This window comes from Sinohyriopsis cumingii, unplaced genomic scaffold (assembly GCF_028554795.1).
Source record: "Sinohyriopsis cumingii isolate HCF-2022 unplaced genomic scaffold, ASM2855479v2 utg004187l, whole genome shotgun sequence".
Lineage (NCBI taxonomy): Eukaryota > Metazoa > Mollusca > Bivalvia > Unionida > Unionidae > Sinohyriopsis > Sinohyriopsis cumingii.
Genome location: NW_028316691.1, coordinates 45,179 through 67,767, shown reverse-complemented (window position 1 = coordinate 67,767; position 22,589 = coordinate 45,179).

Genomic DNA, 22,589 nt, shown 5'->3' with positions numbered 1-22,589 from the left:
AAATATTACAATTATCTCTAATTACCTTCGGAATTTGCGTATATCGCTGTGTCACGTAAATCACATCGGTGTTCTTGTGTCGGCCACGCGAGAATATCCTAGCTGGGTTAGTTTGCTTATCCAGCATCACATCATCGAAAACAACAAGATTATTAGCATCACCGTCTAAACTTTCCACTGATGGAGCTTCATTAATGTCCGTTATAAATTCTATTGTGCCATCCTCAGTTTTATCGCTAAATTCCTTTAGTACTTTATAACATCGCTGATCATCAACGGACGGCGCAACCAAATACAATTTGTCCCATTTTAACCATCTCATTATCAAATTTAGCAACAACTGTGTTTTTCCAGAACCGGATGGTCCAATAATTATCATTCTAATCGAATTCGGTAATGCTTCGGTGTGCTTTACTTGCTCGCGTTTCTTTGTGGCTGAAAAATCAATTACATTCATGTTATTAGAATATTATGGATTCATATTGTGTTAAGTGTCGCACTCGAACTGCTACGATAAATCCAATCGAAGTCGTTACGCGCAACAACAGGAATGCAATTAAGGGAGAATGTGAAGTTTGCAAGACAATTAAGTTTAGATTTGTAAAAAAAAAAGTAGAACCGGAGGAGACATCGCAACCTCCTTAACAAATCTACCTGGAACTCCCTGGGCGAAATATCCCGGAGAGAAACATTTACCAGGATATAATTACTGCGGACCTGGTACAAGATTAGATATAAGACTTAACGATAATAATCAACCAAATCCTGGCGAGGATCCAGTAAACGCTATCGATAACGCATGCTACTATCACGATCTTGTATATCGCAGCGGAGATTTACAACAAAGACATCTCGCTGATATTAAATTAATTCACGCAATAGATGCTATTCCTGATAAAAATTTCAAAGAGAAATTGGTAACTTGGTTGATAAAAGGAGCAATGAAAGGTAAATTAGTACTAGGTGCTGGTAATTTATAATGGAGCAAATATATTATTCTCCGCGAGGATTTTGGCGAGGAAAATCAGCAATAGCCAAACTTGCTAAGGCAGCAAAAGTAAAGCAATCTGTCGCTGAATCGTGGCTATCGAGGCAAGCAGTCTGGCAAATTTATCTTCCTCCGCCTAAGAAAATATCATATGCGAGTTTCTCTGTCAGCGTCCCTAATGAAGTCCATCAGGCTGATCTTATGTTTCTTCCTTACGATACCGTCGACGGAGTTACATACAAATATGTTCTGACGGTTGTTGATATTGCAAGTAGGTACAAGGAAGCGGAACCGTTATCGAATAAAACAGCAACAGAGATTGCTAAGGCGTTTAGCGAAATTTATTCACGATCTCCATTAACATGGCCGAAGCTTCTCCAGGTTGATCCAGGTCGAGAATTTCTTGGCGCGGTTACTTCACTGATGAAAAAGAATAATGTTAAAATCCGTCGCGGTATTGTAGGTGTTCATCACAATCAAGCTATCGTTGAGAGATTCAATAAAACTCTTGCAGAACGATTATTCGGATATCAGTACGCGAGAGAATTTATCCAAGATAAACGATCTCGCGATTGGGTAACAAGATTACCTCACGTGATTAATGCGCTAAATAACGAAGTAACACGAACAATATCAATGAAACCCGCAACTGCAATTACAAAACCAAATATACCACTAAAGCGAAGTTCCACAATTCCGCCTGTGCTAGGTAGCGTTATTGTAAGGTATTTATATAAGGAGGGAGAAGCCGAGGGTGGCAGAAAAAGAGCAACCGATCCAAACTGGAGTGTTACGACACATAAAATATCAGCTGTAACAAGATCATCAGGAAGGCCAGCAGTTTATTTTCTAGATTCACTAGCACCACAACGCGGATTTACCAAAGAAGAATTACAAATAATACCAAAGGATACTCAATTACCACCATCGTCGTTAATGTGAAATTTAATTCTACCTAACTGAGATAATTTTCTTACTCGAGACACGGCCAGATAAACTAAATTTGACCAGGAAATTCTATCATCGACGATCCAAACTTGACCATCTACTGTTAATCCTTGTGACGAGTGAATCGTTGCTGCGTATCCGAGTTTCCATGGCGATCTTTCTGCATTTATTGCATCATTGACAAGATTAATATCAACGAAAATAATATCATTCAAAACTAATATTTTTTCTTCTCCACATGGCAAAATAACATTGATATTTTGTTTCCTAGTATCAGTTGGCCTATAACACAACGGCACCTGCAGCGTTGGAAATTTCTCACAGTGAAGCTTGAATAGCATTTCCTGAATAGCATCGCGAATAATTTTTCTGCTAGCAACGATCAAATGATCCGGACGCCACAAGGTTAGAAAATTATCCATCGAAGTCTCGTTGATTATTTTTCTCATCACATCACATTGAAACTTATTAGGTTGCAACCGAATCATTTTTTTAAACTCGGTCAGTAAAATATCATTAGATCTATAATCAGCATCAATCTCTTCATAATAATCCACAAAATTTCTAAGCCATCTATGAGGAGATTCGCCATCAATAGGATCAGGTTGGCCGTGATCTCCGCACATTATTACAGCGGTATTTTTTTCTTCTAGCCAACTCAGGAATAATTTTAGTATAACTAAATTTACCGTGCAAATTTCATCAAATATTATAATCTTGTTGATATATTTGTTTCCCATTCGAGCTGAATCCCACAATCCACCGCTATACTTGAAATAACTATGATACGTACAAGAATTAACGCCACGTTGTTTTATTTCTCTCGCTAATCTGTGAGTTGGAGTTAACACGATCATATCAGAATTTGAAAATAAGTTTATTGCTCGTGTTGTTTTACCACTACCACCAGGACCATTTAGGTAAACAAATTTATTTCGTGAAATTGGATCGAACGCGGATGCGGCCGTTGATACTTCATCGTATTTATCTTTATGAAACTTATCGCAATCTTCCACATCCGCGTCCTCACAATAATCTAGAATATCCTCGTTTTTTATTCTCCAAGTTCCCCAGGAACCATCGGTGATTAAATTTTCCAATCTACATTGAAATTTCTTATCGATATAAAATGAATCCGTTGCAACCCTTACCGCGATATCAGAAAATTTATTTATCATTGATAGCAAATTAATACTCACATAAGCGAGCATTGATGATCTTAAATGAGTATACTGTGCTGATTCTCCATCGAGATAATTTATCACTGTACCCAATTTTTCTCCATCAATAATAATATTTTCTCTGTTGCAAAATATTCCACGAGACACTGTATCAGCAATAATAAAATCCATCTCCGCATCATTGATAAATAACCTAGCGTGGCGATGTTTATGATCAACTGATCCTCCTTGAGTAAATTTACCAATTATTTTTCTTCCAATATCTTTCGCGTTCTCACAATCCGTGGGTAACCACACCTCGGTCTGCTTTCTATACGATATAATCGCTTCACTTACCGTCAATGATATCAACATCGACGAATCCAACATATACCTCAATAATACCGTAGGGACCCATCTTCGCTGAGATAAATGCCGACCAAACCAAATATAACAAATTTTATGCAAATTTTCAGCAAGTTCGAATGAAGTAACATGAGCGAATCCGGTCATGACAAAATCAGGTAACGGTCCGTTAATTGCCACTCTCGTCATCTCGTTAGTAGGATGACCGAATTTAGCAAAGTAATCTGCACAATCGCCATACCCAAGGAAACTTCCAGGATAGCATGCGCTCATATCAACGGAAATCATATCTTCGAAATAATACTTGGTATTCCATAATCCTCCATGGCCATATTCGATACAGCTAAGTTGAATATCATTAAGAAACTCATTTCTTGTAGGTTTCCACGAATTTCTTTCTCTCGCGGCGTGAGCGGCAACAGATGGAACAGTAAAGCAATTTGTCAGTAATCGATCTGGATTAGACGAATACTTCTCCGCGATATTTCTCATCGCTTCGTGTAATATTTCATCTCGGTAAATATCTCCGCGTGGTAAGATAAATTGATCGTATCTTTCTTCGCTAGAAAATAACCAAATCGATATTGGATCGGACTTGGCTAATAGTTTGATATATCTAAACATTGCATCGGAACTATCTTTCCCAGATTCCACGGGATAAAACTTAACAACACGATCTCGCGGGAATATCATTACCGACTGACTCCACGCATGTGAATTATGATCAACAATTTCGATTGGTGTTCCTCGAGAATTATACGGCGATGAATATAATATTTCACCCGATAGTGTTTTAACCGTAATAGGAAATTTAAGTTTCTTACTTAACGCAGCAACATCATCGATTGATGCGCCATCAGTAACTGTCTTTGCCCATGAATTAATTTTATCCAATCTCAATTGAGTCAGACCAGATCCGCGACGGGCATTCCTCATATGCTCGATAACTCGCTCAGCAACGCAATTTATCATCGGCGATTCCCTCATCGCAGGTAGATTTTTCACATCAGGATTATTATTCAGCCGATAAATTCCATAGACAACAGCACTAGAAGGATACGCCCTAGCATAATAAGGACCATCAATCCCCAGCAGCAATCCTGGTTTTGAATTTTTATCAAAAACGACATTTTTCTTACCGCCACGTACTGGATCTCGTTTATCGCGAATAATCCAAGTGTCATCGGGCATTTGTGTAATAAATTTTATTCCGAAAATAAATCGCTCTTCCTTGTGTTCAGATTTTATATGCTCAATTATCTTTTTCGCTCGCTCTAGATTCATCGTAGCATTAACGAAGTTAGTTTTCCACGTCGACCAGGTATGAATCGCTCCATCATCGAAAAATTCTTTCTTAGCACGATCAACTTCAGGAATGATAAATTCTGCCTCATCAAGATCAAATATATCCATTATTATATTTTAGACAAATGTTTAAATTATAATGAAGCAATGCGCGTGGATAACAGTTGGATCAACAAAATCATGTAACAAATCCTGCAGAGGTGAATATTGTGGCGCTCATATATACGAAATTCGACGAGGTAACAAAGGACCACAGCGATGTTTAGTTTGCCAAGTTGGCATTCGAGGAAAGACACGATTATGTTTCTCCTGTGGAGGGAAAAAATATCGTGAGTTACGGAGATATTATGAAAAAAGATCCTCCTCGGTAATAAAATGCGAAGAAGATTATATTAATCGTTTCAAAGCAAATTTCGATTTAAACAAAGAGAATATCATATATGGAAATGAAATCAGCGATTCCCATGAGTGAATATAAATCGCATCCCATCATCGAAGGTTACGAAGCATCTGAGGATGGTAACGTTAGAAACATCAAAACAAAGAAACGTGTTGGTAGTATTTGTAATTCGGGATATCTCAAATTTACAGTCCATAAAAGAAATGAAAGAACAGAATGTTATTCGAATCATAGATTTATATTCGAATGCTACAAAGGACCAATAGAGAGAGGACTTGTTATCGACCACATTGACGGTAATAAACTTAACAATAAACTTTCCAATCTGCGCGCGGTAACCCAGAGTGAAAATTGTAGGGTTGGTAATAACCGTGGATTTCCTAATTATTCGAGGACTGTTAAATCAGTGAATCAAGCAACAGGTGAGGAAATCGCGTTTACATCGATGTCTGCAGCAGCAAAATATTTCGTTATTGACTCGCATTCAGTAAAACGAGTGGCAGAAGGAAAATACAACGCAACATTTTCTTATGATGCTGATTCGTGGATCAAATTCTCCTATGTACCAATAATATTTGATTCAGAGAGTGACGAAGAATAATTGAATATCTCCGCAAAACAAAAAAAAAAGATTAATTTTGAAAATTTCCCTGGATTTTATTTATTTTTTTCCCACGGAGACAGATTTGGAAAATCTCACTTGCGATTTAAAAATCAGGAATCAGAGATTCTCACGATTTCACCAAAAGATTGATACTTACAGTTTCTCCTCGTATATCAAGTAAATTTCCTTTCTGATCCGTTAATTTGAAATTTATTCTTGATAAAAATCGATTATGACATCGCAGGTAAAACGGATTCATTGGTTCTTTTATTATCAAATAACCGGGAGATGCGCTAGGTGAAAATGAATACAATATAAAACCCTGATTCGCTTGATTCGACACTGACGAATCAACATTATAGCTACCCTCGACAACATCCGCGTGAAGATAAATCGCGATAACTTCCGTTATATTAACGATACCCGGCGATATGTGCCGTCCACCTTTGTCAGGATCGTTATTGTGTTTAAGAATCAATTCTGAATGTACTTTTTTGGTCCATGCGGCATGTAATTTCGGAAATAAATCATCAATGGTATCAGTGACGGATTTTCTCATCGCATCAAAATCAGAATTGGGAAATTTAAATTTTGGTAGTGTTTCCTCGGTTAATTCAAATACTCTCATGAATTTTTGTTTCTCACCCGAGTTCTTGATCAACTCGAATTTGCTAATAGGAAGAACATAGTCGGCAATTGATATATCGTCGATTATCGCCCGAATAAACATATCATGATAATATTCAATATCATTCGCAAGTTGATTTAAAATTTTCACGTGTTTTATAATTTCGCTACATGAACTAGATTTATTTAGGATGCATTCATGAAATGATCCTCGCAATAAATTTAATTGTAATTCGTGTTCTTGAATAAACTCGTCTAGTGTTCTTCTTACCAAGATACCGTCTATGGGGGCTATTATCCTGTTAATGTGGGTAGCGTCGAAGATTTTCACATCTGGGGGGATTTTAGGAAGAGGTAACCACGAGAGAATTCTTTCGTTAATAAAAGTGAAAGCGAACATTACTAGGTTAATTTTGTGGTTATTCATGAGATTGATGGCGCTGTGGATCAAAGGTTTGTGTTTGATATCTCCATACCATCCTTCGTCGGTTGTAAAATCTTCCTTTTTTGGTTCCGGTATTTCTGGAAGGGTTTCATCATACCAACCTGGAATAATAACATCCGATTTCTTTGGTTTTATCAGAGGTGCAACCTCGGGCCAACCTAATATATTTCTAATCGATGATTGGTAAATATCTACCACGTACGGTGATTTCACTTCTATCATTGACGATAGTGTTGGATCATGTGAAGATATCTTTATTCCCGGAGTAGCATCGCCGGTTAAATTTGATATTCTAGTGGTAAACTCATTATTCAGTTGATCAATTTCATAACTGCCCGTTGGTATACCAACAACGATCCAATCGGGTGTTCCATCGGGTTTATTTTTATTTGCAAAAACAAGTGAATTATTTGGCATCAAATTACCAAATGATTTCGATCTAACATTGGGCCAGCTATTGTAGACACGCAACTGTGTTAATGCAATTTCGTTAACGTTAATTGGTGTTGAAAAATTAATACTAAACTCGGGTTTCGTTGAACTTAGCGATATTAACGTTGTTGTCGGCGGTGTTGTGTTTGTCACGATCTGGGCTAACTCGGACATTATTAATATTCATTTGTTCAATCTCCGAGTAAATACTAATCATTGAAGAAAATTCTAGATCGGATATAATACCGTCATTAAGACTTTCAGAAAGTAGCGATGATAACTTCGAGTATGCGTCATTGATCTTAGCAAGTTTATTTTTGTATGATGATAATTTTTCACTTGTGCACGATGATATTTTTTTCGCGATGATATTAAGAACACCAGCGATTGTTGTTGTTGACGAGATTATTATTGTTGCTACGATTGGCGCTATCATCGTCACCGCGGATAGAATTATTCCTGCACCAGCGACCACAGCAGATACCGCGTACACTGCAACATCAATGATAACTAATTTGCGCTGGTATTTATTTATTTTTGTTTGATAATCGTCAAGTTGTTTTCGCAACGAATCCTGCCATGATCGCGCCTGATTGTATCGGTAATCCGATGCGGTCATTTATTAGTATCTTACGATAACAATTACGGGATTATCATGTTTATCCTGGAATACCAACTGTTTCCAATCCCGATAAATATTCGAAAATTACAAAATAATCCACCGGTCCTGTGGTGGTTCTATCTGGCGGTTCTAGATCGCAGAGTACGCCGGTATTTTTTTCTATAGAAATAATAAAAAATCCGGGGTAGAATTCATGAATTTCACTATTCGATTTTATTTTAAACTTTATCTTGGAAATAACATATACTCGATATACGCCGGTAATTGGTACGGTGAAATAAAATCCGAGAATACCTTTTTTAGGTTCCCAATTATAATTGTATGTCTTAAACACAAATGGCACATTGCAGACAATATTTTTTGTTTCTACCTCCGTTGGTATCGAAATTCGCGATAATTTTCCAAGTTTCATTGACGATATTTTTGTGTTGATATCGTCAATTTCTTTACCTAATTGCTTTACGTCAGTGGCGTGACCAGTTTTATCGGCGGATTGGTCAATCTTTGCTATTGTAGCGAGAAGTTTCGTGTTTAAATCTTGAATTTTTTCGTCGTACGTTGATGTATCTAACTTTTGACGAGCCAATTCACGTACCACGTTAATTTCATCGTTGATGGATTTTATTTGTACTTGCATCGCGTTAATCCCCCTGGTAAATTCAGGAACAACAACATTACCGAGTTTAATAATTTCCTCGTTGATTTTTTTGTTGAGATCGTCGGTGGATGGTTTCTGGCTCATCAAGATATTTACTTCGTTAATTTTGGCAAGAATATTAGTAATTTCCTCGTTGATTTTTTTTATTTTTTTGTTGAGATCGTCGATTGATGTTTTATCGATTTTCTGACTCATCGAGATATTTACTTCGTTAATTTTGGCAAGAATACTAGTAATTTCCTCGTTGATTTTTTTTATTTTCTCGCTAAGATCGTCATGTGATACTTGATCGGCTTTTTTATCTGATACGGAGGAAGTATCAGTTGATGTTTTTATATCCTCGTCAAATTTTTTGCTAAATTTATCTAAAGCATCGTCAAGTTTTTTAAGGTCGTTATTTAGCCTATTAAGTCTTTTTGTCATTCTATCCTGAAGATCGTCGTGTAATGCTTTATCGGCCTTCAGGGGTAACTTTGCTATAATATCGGCGATATCAGCAACAGATTTTAATACCATCTCCGATTGGCGAGTAAATTGACTAATATGATCGCGGTATTCGTCTCGCTTGATTATATCAGTTATTTTGACGTTGCTAGTTTGTAATCGCCCTTCGGTATTTTGAAAAACAGCAACTTCACCAGGATCAACTTCTGACAACGATAAAAGATTGTTAATATCGCTCTTGGTTGCAAACTTTGATGTATCGATGTCGACTGCATCTTTTTTTTCTTTCCTAAAGAGAGACCTACCGTAAATGTCAACCATGATATTTATCTACGGTATATTCAAATAAAATTTTGCGAAAAGGACGAGATGATTTTGAAATTGCATCAAGGACGTTAATTGTCTCCCGGCCGCATATTGGTGGATCTACTAGTGTTTGTGTTGGAAGTGTTGAATACCAAACCGGAAGTTTTAATTTTGACACATATTTGATAAATTCATTCGGCGGTGCTAATCCGTATGAATCGAAATAGATGATTTCGCGAGGATTAATCGCATACGCAACCCAGTGAGTGCCAGGACCGGAATTTTTATCGAGATTTATTATTCCTGTCTCGGTTGAATTTGGTTTGTCCGGTAGTTGATCTCGCATAAATACGCCTCTAAAAAATTTTATTTTCTTTTTTTTTGCTTCACTGATTAAATCTAAATTTGAGGTTGGTAAGCTCGACTTAACCCGGATCCGTACGGGGGTCGTCTTAGGTAAAGGCCGGATCCTTGTCGTTGTTGCTGCGTCATCATTTTTGCGAGAAGAAGGGGTAAGAGAAGTCCGCCCTTTTTTTTACGATATCCCTTTCCTATAATTTTTCCAACAACTTTTCCTGCTATTGCAGAACCCGCCCCACCAAGTGCACCTAATCCTACTGCCTTCGCACCTGCTATTAACGCTGGTATAAGCGCGGCCAATGGAAAAAAACCACCTACTTTGATCATATCTCTGATTGCACCTATTGAGATATTCAGACGAATACCAGTATTTGCCGATCTGGCTCTGGTGAAATGTCCGTGTTGATTTTTAGTTAACGATAGTTTGTTAGGTCCACCGTGAAGTTGATTACTTTTCAAAGTTAAACTTAAACCTCGTCGCGCTGCTGTTGCTGATTGAAGTTTTTTCACCTGACCGGGGGTCAGAGTTACGCTGACGTGATCGTATGGCATATTAATAATCACTTTTATCTAAATTTAGAATTTGTTACATGTTCTCTACGGGCGCGTCAATAACTCTCATTCTACCACTGATACCTTCCAGGATCATTGTTCTATCACTGAGAATTACTGCGAATACCTTATATAAATTATTTCCTGTTCGAATTCTAGCTTTGAAATGAATATCGACGACGGATTGCTTTATCAAATCGAGATGTTCCAAGGAAAAGTAATAAATAGGATAAAGTTTATTAAAATCTAGTTGTGATATTTGCAATCCAGTATCGATATTTTGATCGCGACCCATGAAACTTAACAATCGATGATATGCGCGAGCTGTCGAATAATTTTCAAAATTGATGGATATTTCCTCGGATGGCTCCTGTTGGCCATTTACTCTCAGTGACACGTTTGTTGCGCTGATATTATCGAATATCATGTGGCTATATAATTGATGATATCTTCGTGTATGCAAAAAAGCGACAAAGATATGACGTGGCGCAGAGGTACCTTGCTGCGATGCAATGCGCCAAGTAAAATCACCATCAATATCAGTAGTTGTGGAATCTGTTGTTGTTGTTAGCCATGACATGATAGATTTACCACCTTGATTCATAAATGATAATAATTTTTCTTCCACGATTAATGATGGAGTCATCGCTGGCATCCACAAGGTAAATTTTAGTAATCTTACCCTACCTCCATGATTCGTGGTATCATTTGCACCTACCACGTTCGTTTGGTAATTGATATCACCTTCTCGCCAAATAGCATCATTACTATCTGCTTTTCTAATAAATGTTACGGTATGCTTTGCTCCGTAAATAACTTTTCTAAAATGCCTGCAAAATCCAAATATATGAGATAACGGAATAGCACAAGAGAATTTTCTACGTATATCCCACAACATGGATTTTCTCGTGGCAAATCCAAGATTATAATCAGGATTAGTGCCGAGGGGAAGATCTTGGACAGTATTAATAAGGACTGGGGGGGCGGCGCGATCTCTAGGTTGTCCGATATCAAGCGGTCTATTATCAGGACGATCAGAATTATCTTTGGCAAACATCATACCCGGACCAGCTGATCTGGTAAAATCATCCGAGTATCTCGCTAGACCTATTATCGTTGTTGCTAAATCAACATCATTGGTAATTGACTCAATCTCTTTTCCATCAATCATGTAAGTGGCGCTCTTGAATAATGCCATAATACCGTTATTAACAAATCCGACTCTAAAATCTGCTCCATAGAGAGTAACGCCGTCATCTCTAGTAATTTCACCGGTAACTTCGATATATGCCTCAGATGGAAGAAAATATCTTGTTGTATCGTGAACTTGAATTTCCAGGCGATTATCAGTATTTGGTGTAACTGTGTCGTACGAGAAATACTGAAGATCTCGCATTGATGTGTCTCTACCTACTGGCTCGTCCATGTCAAACGCTTCATTTGACATTTGTGAAAACATTATTATTAATAATATCGTCTAAAACGAAGACCATCACCTGAAGCAAAACTTGTATTTGCTAGATTTGTCCTAGCAACATCCTGCGCTAGATTTGTATTAGCAACTTCCTGCGCTAGATTTGTTATAGCAGCTTCCTGTGCTAGATCATTTATTTTTTTATTTGCCGCATCATTTATGGCCTTACTGACTTCAGGTGGCATTTCGCTGGTAATGGGTAATTTGACGGGTTGCTTTTTACGTACTAAACTTAATATTTTATCTTTGATAGCGTTGAAGCCTTTACTGGCCAAATTACCGATACCAGAAATGGCAGTCTCGCCGATCTTTCCTATCGCTTTCAACCCAAATTGCTTAATCACGGGTCCAATTTTAGGTATTACTCGCGTGACAAGACTTCCAACGATATCGCCGAATCCATTACCGTGAATATATTTGTATACTGGCAATCGAGAGTTTACTATGCGGACCTGATTAGGTCTGCGCTGATGTTTATGAATAATCATATTATTTCAATTGTGTTGATTTAATCGATGAGTTCATCGACAAACTCTTTATAAATGTGAGAATCGATGATACCACCACGGAATAATCGCTGACAAATATCTGATGCTTCGTTGACTATCTCACGGGAATTATTTCCGGCTCGTTTTCCTCCGATTAATACTTCGAGGCGAGATACGTCGTTGACAACACTGTCAGGGCAAACTGAATATCCATATCCTTTTCCTTCCTTTTTTGTTTCTGGAGATTCCAATGGCGTTGAGTAAAATATTTCGTCTGACGGCGATGAAGATGTCCCTGACGACGATGACTTCGGTGGCAAATCCCCTATAGGACTATCTTGTTTAGGATATTTATCCTTTATAGTAAGATATGGGCTTATAGCAGCCTTTTCAAGAGGAGCATATGGTTGTAAAACAGAAACTTCTTCAAGTGATTTTACACGCGGGGGGTATGTTAATTTAGAAATAAGTTCCTCTGTGGGATTATAAATTTTTTTAGGACTAAACTTTTCAGGACTATCTTGTTTAGGTGTTATTAAAGTTGATAATCTTGCTTTTCCCTCTGATAACTTTATTCTGTAATTACCAACATCCGATGAAAATTTCGCAAAATCTTCATCGGAATATCTTACTGGTTTTCCTAAACTACCAAAATACATTATCGCATACCAATCAAGTATGTTAACTTTATCAGCATCAAATTCTTTTCGCAAAAAGAATCTTTTATTTTTCGTAGAATCATCCGCAGCTATTTGAACTACTGAATCATAGTCGCCAAGTAAATAAAATCTTTTTGGATTCAAATAAATATCCGCTGTTACACTAGGATCAATTTTAAACACACTAATAGCCGGTGATGATACATGTTCGGGAACAATTATCGGTTCATCACTCTGATCTTTTTTCTTTCTTGATTTTCTTTCTTTTTTCTGTGGTGGAATATCTTCCTTTGGTCTAGCTCCTAATTCCTCTGGTTGAAATATTGGCTCCTGTGGTTGAATATCTTCCTGTGATGTTTCTTTTCTCCCTCGTTTTTTAGTTTTTTCCTTCTTCTCCTGTTGTTTTCTTTCTTTTTCCAGTTGTTTTCTTTCTTCTTTTTCCTGTTGTTTTCTTTCTTTCTCCAGTTGTTTTCTGTCTTTCTCCCTTTGCACAATATCTTTTTGTGTATCTCTTGCTGTTTCTAAAAATCTTCTGTAACGCGGATCCGTTGTCTTCCTTACTGATGTTGTTTGTGTGTAAATTTTATATACCATATCGTACCAACTATCGCGAGTTGCATATCTTTTTTTCCCCACTGCAGTCAAAAATTCAGCTCGACTACTAAAATATTCCTCCGCAAATTGGCCAATCTCATCTATATTATACAATGTCGAGAGGGGCTGCGATATTATTTCCCATCCCTCATCGGTGAAATTTTCTCTTAAATTATCGATATTAAACTTCCCTTTTATCATTGAGATTTTTCTTCCTCCCGGTTTTCCACCTCCAGGTTTTCCTCCATCAACAATTGCAAGTTGTTGCGCCGCTGCTGCTATTGCTAATCGCTCGGGTAATGTTCGTGATTGATCCTCAATACCTTTCAACATAGGAAAGATTCCACGTTTTCTAGCATCTGGATCTTTTTCGTCGCCATATACAACCTGCTCAATTGTTCCGGTCACTGGCTTCAACCATTTTGCCGAAGTTTCTGAAATTCCATGTTGCATATCTTCGTAATCACGAACATTTCTCTTAAATAATTGTTTTGTCGGAATGAACTTCTTTAATGTCGCTAATTGCTCTCGTGCTAATCTGGCCGAATGAGGTTCTCCAACTGTGCTAACTTTTCGACTCATCTTATTTTCAACAATATTGTTTTATTGTGAAATAAAATTAGTATCCGCAGTCGGAATTTGCAATCACAAACAAATTTTACAATACCCCCCCCAAAAATGCTGTTTTTTTTATGCCTGAAAATGCACTTTGGGTTGAAATTTTGCGGATTAATTTGCGTAGGAGGCGTTATTTTTGCTTTCTGAGGCTTCTACGGATAAATGTTTGGTGGGAGGCTTAAATTTATCTGAGCCACCTGGTCTGTACGACTTCCCTGCTGCTTACTTTAAAATGTTTTATTTGCTTTTTTACATACTACATGTTCAGCTGTCTTTTTTCAATGGTCGTGGTCCAATAATCAACCAAAGTTTAGATAGATAGATAGATAGATAGCTAGCTAGATAGACAGATAGATAGATAGATATAAAACTTAGTTATGGTCAGTAGCTAATGACAAGTACTTTGCAATGTCTGAACAAGGATATTATTAACTGAAGACTAATTATATAGAATATATAAACTGTGGGTAAATAGTTGAACTCATCCAATCAAAATCAAATTGTTCAAAACGGAACACTGTTCCACCATGAGCGCTAAAAGAGGAGAATACTCATGACATGGCCTCACAAAATAAGCGATCTTCAACTGCTGGAACGTGTTTGCACAAATATGGTCTTTCCCTCATGTAAGCCTGTAGCGTCTTGTTTCTGGTTCGTAGCCCGACTTTTGATATTAAAATTAAAACGTATTCATTTGGAGTCGTCAATGACCTAGACAGTTTGACCGAACTACAATGTACAGCTGTTACATAGTATTGGTCAATTGACATTACATACTTGGAAGGAGACCTAGTACAATCTAATAGATGACGATGCTGCAAAGATTAATATTATTGTAACGATCCCTAAGGTTTAGATAGGTTAACATATCAGAATCTTGGTTGGTGAATGTGGCGTTCTACGAACGCTGTTATGAGTTGGGGTGGGGTGCTCCCAATATATATTTGAATTACTATGGAATTCCCACCCTGGCTCGTTTTGTAGGAAGTGAAATTAGTGATAGAGAGGGATATAGCTCCAAGCCCCCAGTCAGCAATACCGACAATTAAATTATTAGGAACACAAAGGAGAAATTCAAAAGAATAACAATTTAATACAATTTAAACGATATTAATTTCTCAACCAATCTTCTTCCTCTCGACCACGTAACTACCTATTTCATCACGTGATTATTGTGTGAGATGGCTTTCCCTTGTACTTGGTTTCTACTCATCTGTGCTCTACTCCGCCAATTCCTTTCCTCCTTCCCGCGTTCTCCGTACTCCGATTCTTCCTATCCTCTTCCCCTTTTGTCTCTTTTTCTCCTCCCCTTCTCTCTCTCTTTCTCTAGCAACTAGGCTTGTTCTCTGCTTACAGCCTTGTTCTATCCTGTCTCTTTGAGATTCGAGACTTGACTACCTGGTAGTTCTGTCCCCAAAAGCTTCCTGCGAAAAACACAAGGACGTTAGTATGTTTCGTTAGCCATCTCGCTCACACTAAGTCAACAATCAATCATCAGATAGAGGCTATCTACATCTTCGGTCACGTATTCATGCACATCGAAAACCACACACGTTCTTATAGAAAACAACGTTACAATAAAGAGCGGTATCCTACTTATCATACAGACTTCACTACATTGCGTCACATCAATATATTTTTAATCTCATTATTCTGAACAATATCACAACAATTAGACGCATTTCTGTACATTACACTCCCACAAGTGTATACAAATATTCAAATATCCATATTATTTAAATTTACACACTGCAACCATTTCCAAAGTTACAATTTAATTCAGCAATTGCAAAATCTAGAATATCACATAAATAAATACACTAGTTTACCACGAAGTAACCAGATAGCGAATTACAATATTAATTCTGACAACGAGCTAGCAATCTACATAATCATAGCTCATTTCTCAAGTACGCATGTAAATTAAACAATACAAAGGTAATTCTACGTACTAACAATCCTAGTAAGTAAATATACATACTGCACTTAATTGCAATTACAATGGCGTAACATCCTGCAGCAATCGGGCAAATAACTCACTGACCTTTACGAAGCTTTCTGTCCTTGAATGTACCAAGGTTTTCTCCCGCCAATTCACGAGTTGCTTCCTCGGAGTTATTGCTACAACTTCTCAATGACTAAATCGTTCCCAGCCCAAATGACTGTTAAATTCTGGTTCGAATTGATGGCCCCACCCTTCCTCAGTTCCGATTGGATATCAATGCTACCCCAGTCAGTTCAGTTTAACAGACGAGCCTCAGGCCATCTGTCAACGCGGGGAGATTTACAACAGAATCGAGATCCTTTGTTCTAGAACAAAGTTTCCAACGTCTACATGTTAGTTTTGACACCTAACGGAGAAGGCTCTTGTACAAACACGAATCGCTACGATAGACGCAAGGTCTACATACACATGGCGCTAACCCATTCCTTTGTTCCTGACTTACGTAATCGCGGGCAGGCAAACGTGACAGTGAATGCGGAAAAGTTAAATGTTCAATGCATGATATATAAACCACACCAAGCAAAAGAGCACAACCATGAACGAAACTATGAAGGCACATTAATCGCAAATATATTCATTAAAAACTATCATCTGATACATTAGACTGACATATGCATCAATAAATAAAACATGAAAATGGATATATTATTAAGTCAAATAGCATCATAAATTTAAATAACAAATTATCAATGGATCAGATATTAATGGGATAGAAACAAAACAAAATATAGCAATTATGACAAAGTTTTTTCCAAGACAGTGGTTGAAGTTATATATTGAACAACTGAATTCCATTCTATATGCACATAAAGATTTAAGATACTTTGGAATACTAACGAGTAAATTCTTACGTCACTCAAAGCATCAGCCTATAATATTAGATTACCACTTGAAGGAAGGCTGAATTCATCTCAAAATAATTAAAAACAATCTCAATAACAACAATACACCTTGGAGAAATAAATAATAGGTAATGATATATATAATAGTACGGAATTAATGATAATTATAAAGAACAAAATTAAACCTAGCAAGGTTCTTAAGAATCAACGCTTGCCGACAGAAGCAATAGGCATACAAGATAATATTTGCATAATTATAGACAGGGAGAGTAATGAAAAAAATGATGCATTTTATACAGCCCAGGAATGTGAGCCGAATATAGAAAAGTGTGATATTCAGAACGTTTTCATAGGTGATTACTATACGTTCTAAACCGGTAAAACCGTAATGTGGTAACTAAACTATGCTATGAGATGAAAAATACCGTGTGGATATAGAACTATAATCTAAACAATCGTACGAACACGGGAACTCTAAAATTACAAATCAATGAAATTGCCTTAAAAAAGTATTGATTGAACGAAAAAGAGGAAAACAAATTAGTATACCCAGATTACTTATATCTAATTCAAGCTTTGGGCAAGTATCTCACCTACAAGGAATTTGAAGATATTTTTATATACGTTGTTCTCATTTGTTTTTGTATGTATTCCTGTAATGCATATCATTACTAACAATGGCGGTAATTGAAGTACTGATACGAATAGTAATACTGGTAGTGTATGTCATTTCGAGATATGGTAGTGGTGATAATAATATCTCACTTATGATATATATATATATATATATATATATATATATATATATATATATATATATATATATATATATATATATATATATATTACTAATGTATTTCTATTAGCATTGTTTAAATAGTTCTAGAGACAATACAGAATTTTGCGCCATGTTTAGTCTCAACTTAAGTTCGTGACCACCCGCGGATCTGCCTCATTTAACTTTGCCAGATGTTGCACACGCCATGCTTCTTCCTGACAGGGCAGTACATTAACCCACTGATAGGTAATTTATTTTACTGACAAATTTGTTGGTCATCCATATCAAACGTGCGACAGCAAAGCACATCTGGTAATATCGTCACGATATAAAATCCCACTTTTTGGCGGGTTTGTCGACTGAAAGCGGAGCGCGAACTATTGAAAACTGAAGAGAGATCAGTGTATGTCTAAAGAGGGTACCACATTTAGGACTATCCTTTTCCTTTCATTCTATGAAGTTTCATTTTCTAATACATAGTTTTATCTTCAACATTTAAACTTCAATTTCATTTTTGTACGAATATTTTAAACCGTTAGAATATCAAACATATTATTGTTATATATTTTCACGATTCCTCCATATAAGGAACCACTGAAGTTGTTTTGATCAAGGGCTATGTACCACGAAAATTATTTCCAATTTAACTAAATGCCAAAAAATCTAGGCGCATGAAATAAGACCATGCAAATAAATCTCTCTCTCCGTCTCTCTCTCTCTCTCTCTCTCTCTCTCTCTCTCTCTCTCTCAACACTTACTATTGCAATAGAAAAATAAATCTAACCTATTATTCCAAATGTGTTTTCTCGTTCAGTACAAAGTGATAAACTGTGATAAAACTTGACAATCAGTTGTGTATCCTTCAATGAATAGTAGAGTGCATGTATGTCGTAACTGTATGCATAAAGTACGAACTACATGGACGTTTATTCGTTTCCAGGCACATGGCGTCGTTCGTAGCGAACAAGTAAAAAAAATGGTGAATTGGTCATTGGGACACACGCAAATATACATACTTCTGTTTTAACCTTTCGGAATGTATATATATATATATATATATATATATATATATATATATATATATATATATATATATGGTTACTTATGCACAAATCTTACACAAATATAGTGCATTAAGTTCACTATTTCTTACTTGCACCAATGGAACTTCATCTTTAATTAGCAATGAAAATACGGAATGTTGAGCCTTTTGAAATAATAAACCACAAAATCTTTTTTTTTTCAGACAAAGCATCAGAACAATGAAGAATCTTTTCGTTTTCTTCTCCTTGTAACCATCATCAACTTAAGTTTAGCACAAGTGGGTAAGTTTTATACTATGTTCTGTTTTCATACCTGTATATATGTTTGTACATAGATCCGTCTTCTGTTGATCTGCCAAAAGATTAATAAGTTATATTAAGAAGATATGACTTAATGAAATAATTGACATGATCTATTTAGCAACCCATGCTAGATATAATGGGAGTTGGATACGAATAGCCTTAACGTGCTCGAGAAGCAGCGTATGTTATACTATATCTTATCACTGACTCATTGCATTTATTTTATTCGCAATACCAACGTTCTATTGTATCATGCTTTTCAATATCTCCTTATTCCCCATAAAGTTAAGTGAACGATATTTATAGATTTCTGATTAAATTTGCATTGCCACCTTTGGAACTGATGTCATTTATATATATATATATATATATATATATATATATATATATATATATATATATATATATATATATATATATATACTGGGGGAAGCGAAATGACCTAGAGGAACCACCGTAGTGAAGTTGGAGTGGACTGGAAGAAGCAGGATATGAAGTTGTACAAGGCAATGAGTTTCGATCGTACACTCAATTATATGATGAACAATTTATATATATATATATATGTGTGTGTGTGTGTGTGTGTGTGTGTGTGTGTCTGTGTGTGTGTGATGAGAACCAAGAGCAAATGCCACAAACTGCGAAGGTATGTGAGAAAACAAATATTTACCTGTCTTTGAATATGCTGTAGTTTATTTGAAAACATTGACAAACAAGCAAGCAAAATGTGTATCTGTTTTATGTTTGCATTCCAGATCCTTTAGGTCCGCCAGGTCCGCCAGGTGAGCCAGGTCCTCCTGGAGATAAGGGGCAACAGTGACGTCCTGGTAGAAAGGGTGCCACTGGACCACGTGGTGAAACGGGGCGAGTTGGTCTACCTGGTCCACCTGGTCCAGCTGGCGATCTCGAGATCTGGTCCTTCGCATATTGTCTTGTCGAGGATGTACTGCTATGAGCATCTCCAATTATATAATTAATATTTCAGACAAAACTCAAGCACAAACCCCATGTACTAACTCTGGGGAGATGAATGATTATAATATTTTCCTTCCTGCTGCAAGATTGTCTGTGATACAACATTAATACCTTGTTTATCATATATTCTACTTTATTGGAGTAAATGTTGTTAAAACTAACTTAACTTCTACTAATTCTGTTTCGTGATAATACAAAAGTAGTCTCATAGACATTTTTATACTTCTCAATAATTGTAAAGGTTATTACCGGCAAGGAACCATAGCTTGTCGCTTATATCTGTATTATAATGTCAAGCTAATTTTCCAATAATTTCAATATTTTAATAAACTATACATTTCTGCATCAAAACGATGTTTATTCCATTTTATATATTTTACCTTCTTGCCTTTATTCACTTCTCTTACTCGCTTTGTTGCATCTTAATGCTGACGTATTAAGTAGTTTTGCAAATCCTAATTTACAAAGAGCAAATTCACACTTGAGAACTCCCTGCAACAGTATTGTAGTAAGAGCTGTTAGAACTCTTTCATCGTGCTTGCGACATTCAGCAACAAGTGATTCCTTTTGGTAAGATTAATTTCTTTAACAAATCTGCGACATATTTAGACAACTCATTGAATACCAATTTACATGTATTTTACAAAGTTTGACAAAGTTTGAATACCCAGTTGTTCACAAAGTGAGGATTTACCTGTCAATTTTTGAAGAAGAAAGACTTTTATGTGAAACAGTTTCGAAAATGTTTCCATTGACAAAATGCCCGATGTTACTTAGCTATTTAAAATGTATGGATTATTCTATTTTTCTCTCTTTTCGAACAGAAATCCAACCTTTGTACACATCTACCTATTTACCACTGTTTCTTCCACTGTCTATTTTCCTGTGTCTATGCTTCTCTCTCAGGTCCCAATTATCGACCTTGAGGAGGCACCAAGCTATGGAACGTACATCTAATTGAATTACACATTTGAATATAATTTTGTTAGTGACTTATACGTCCTTTGTCCTTGATTGCTTCATATCTTACTCATTTATTGGGTTTCGTTATATTTTAATAGTTTTAGAAATATCCCTTTCTAATGTTCTTCATAAAGCTTTTGACTCAACAGCCTTGTTTGGGCTTTCTTCATTCTCACCGAGAGCATTGAACATTTTAGAAACTTTGATGACTTATGCAATGACGCCAAAGATAAAATAAATATAACCTAATATCGATAATGTCCTCTGGATTTGCAAAGAAAACGCCAACATACTTTCGTAAACTGAAGTCAGGTGCAAGACCATATCATATTGTTACTGGAAAAAAATTATTCATTCGTTCTATAAGAGGCAAAATCAGATGTATGTGTGCTGTGTCTAGCAATTCATTTCAGCTCAAATTATTTTGTTCAAATTGATTAATGCATTTCGTTATATCAATTAAATGATTGTACAACATAATAAGGGAACTATTGTCGCGATTTTAAACGCGATTACATAATCTCTGAGATGCTATGTAACTTCAAAACACGAAACAGCGTTGAAGATCAACTAAGATAGAGACACCAGTAGGCTTTTGAGAGTAGGGAACTATAAAAAAAATGGAAATCCTGAGATCAAAAGTGTTAACAGCTTATACAAGAGAAATTTATGGAAAACAAATTGCGAACAGGTGCTAAACCTAAAAGTCTAGTCATTGTATATCTGATAAGGATTCAACAGCATGGGGTATTTTATTTTGGTCCATGAATAAAAATAATATATATTTGAACACTGACTGGTCTGATTTTTTATCTTTCCTTTTCACAGGTGATATATTTATATCCGATTTTATTATTATATCGTAATCTTCCTTTGTCGAAATATTCTATTTTAATTATAATCCAATAAAGATAAACGGCCGTTTCGCACACAGATTCAACATTTCCTTTTGTTTGCATTATTGTCCTATGGTTCTGGATCCATTCGATCAAGTAGGATGCATTAGGACACGAAGACAAGTCTTATTTCTTTCTAAAAATCTTCCTTTCAGTGCGACTCAAGTTGAATATTTACAATAAATGCAAATACGATGAGACATTTCGTGCGCATTAGGCTTGATACCAAATGAACACAGCATATCAGAGATTCAGTCGCTTTTAAAACTGCCATATATATCCATTCACATTTTAATGAACGAATTTGTAAGCTGTCACTTAAAATCGACCCGAGGAACTATTCAGGGTGTTTTATGCAAAATATATCTTACCTTGAAACAATTCTATTTTACGTATCAATCACTTATCATGACTATCACTTCAAAAGACCGAAATGCGTGTTTGTAAAAGTGTGTGTGTGTGATTTGGATTTTTAACGTAGCGTTAAATATAAATCAGTGATATCGCTACAATGTCTGCAGTGTGGCAATTTATAGTGATCCCTTGCACTGGAGCATCATGTCGCAGACATGTAACAGGACACCAGACAGACCAGTCGTAACGCTAAACTGTTAATGCTGAGCGTCAAGTGAGGCAGCTATTAGTACCAGTTTTGCAAGTCTTTGGTATGACTGAGCCGGGGATCGAACCCACGACCTCCCGCATCCGACGCGGACACTATAACCACCAGGCCA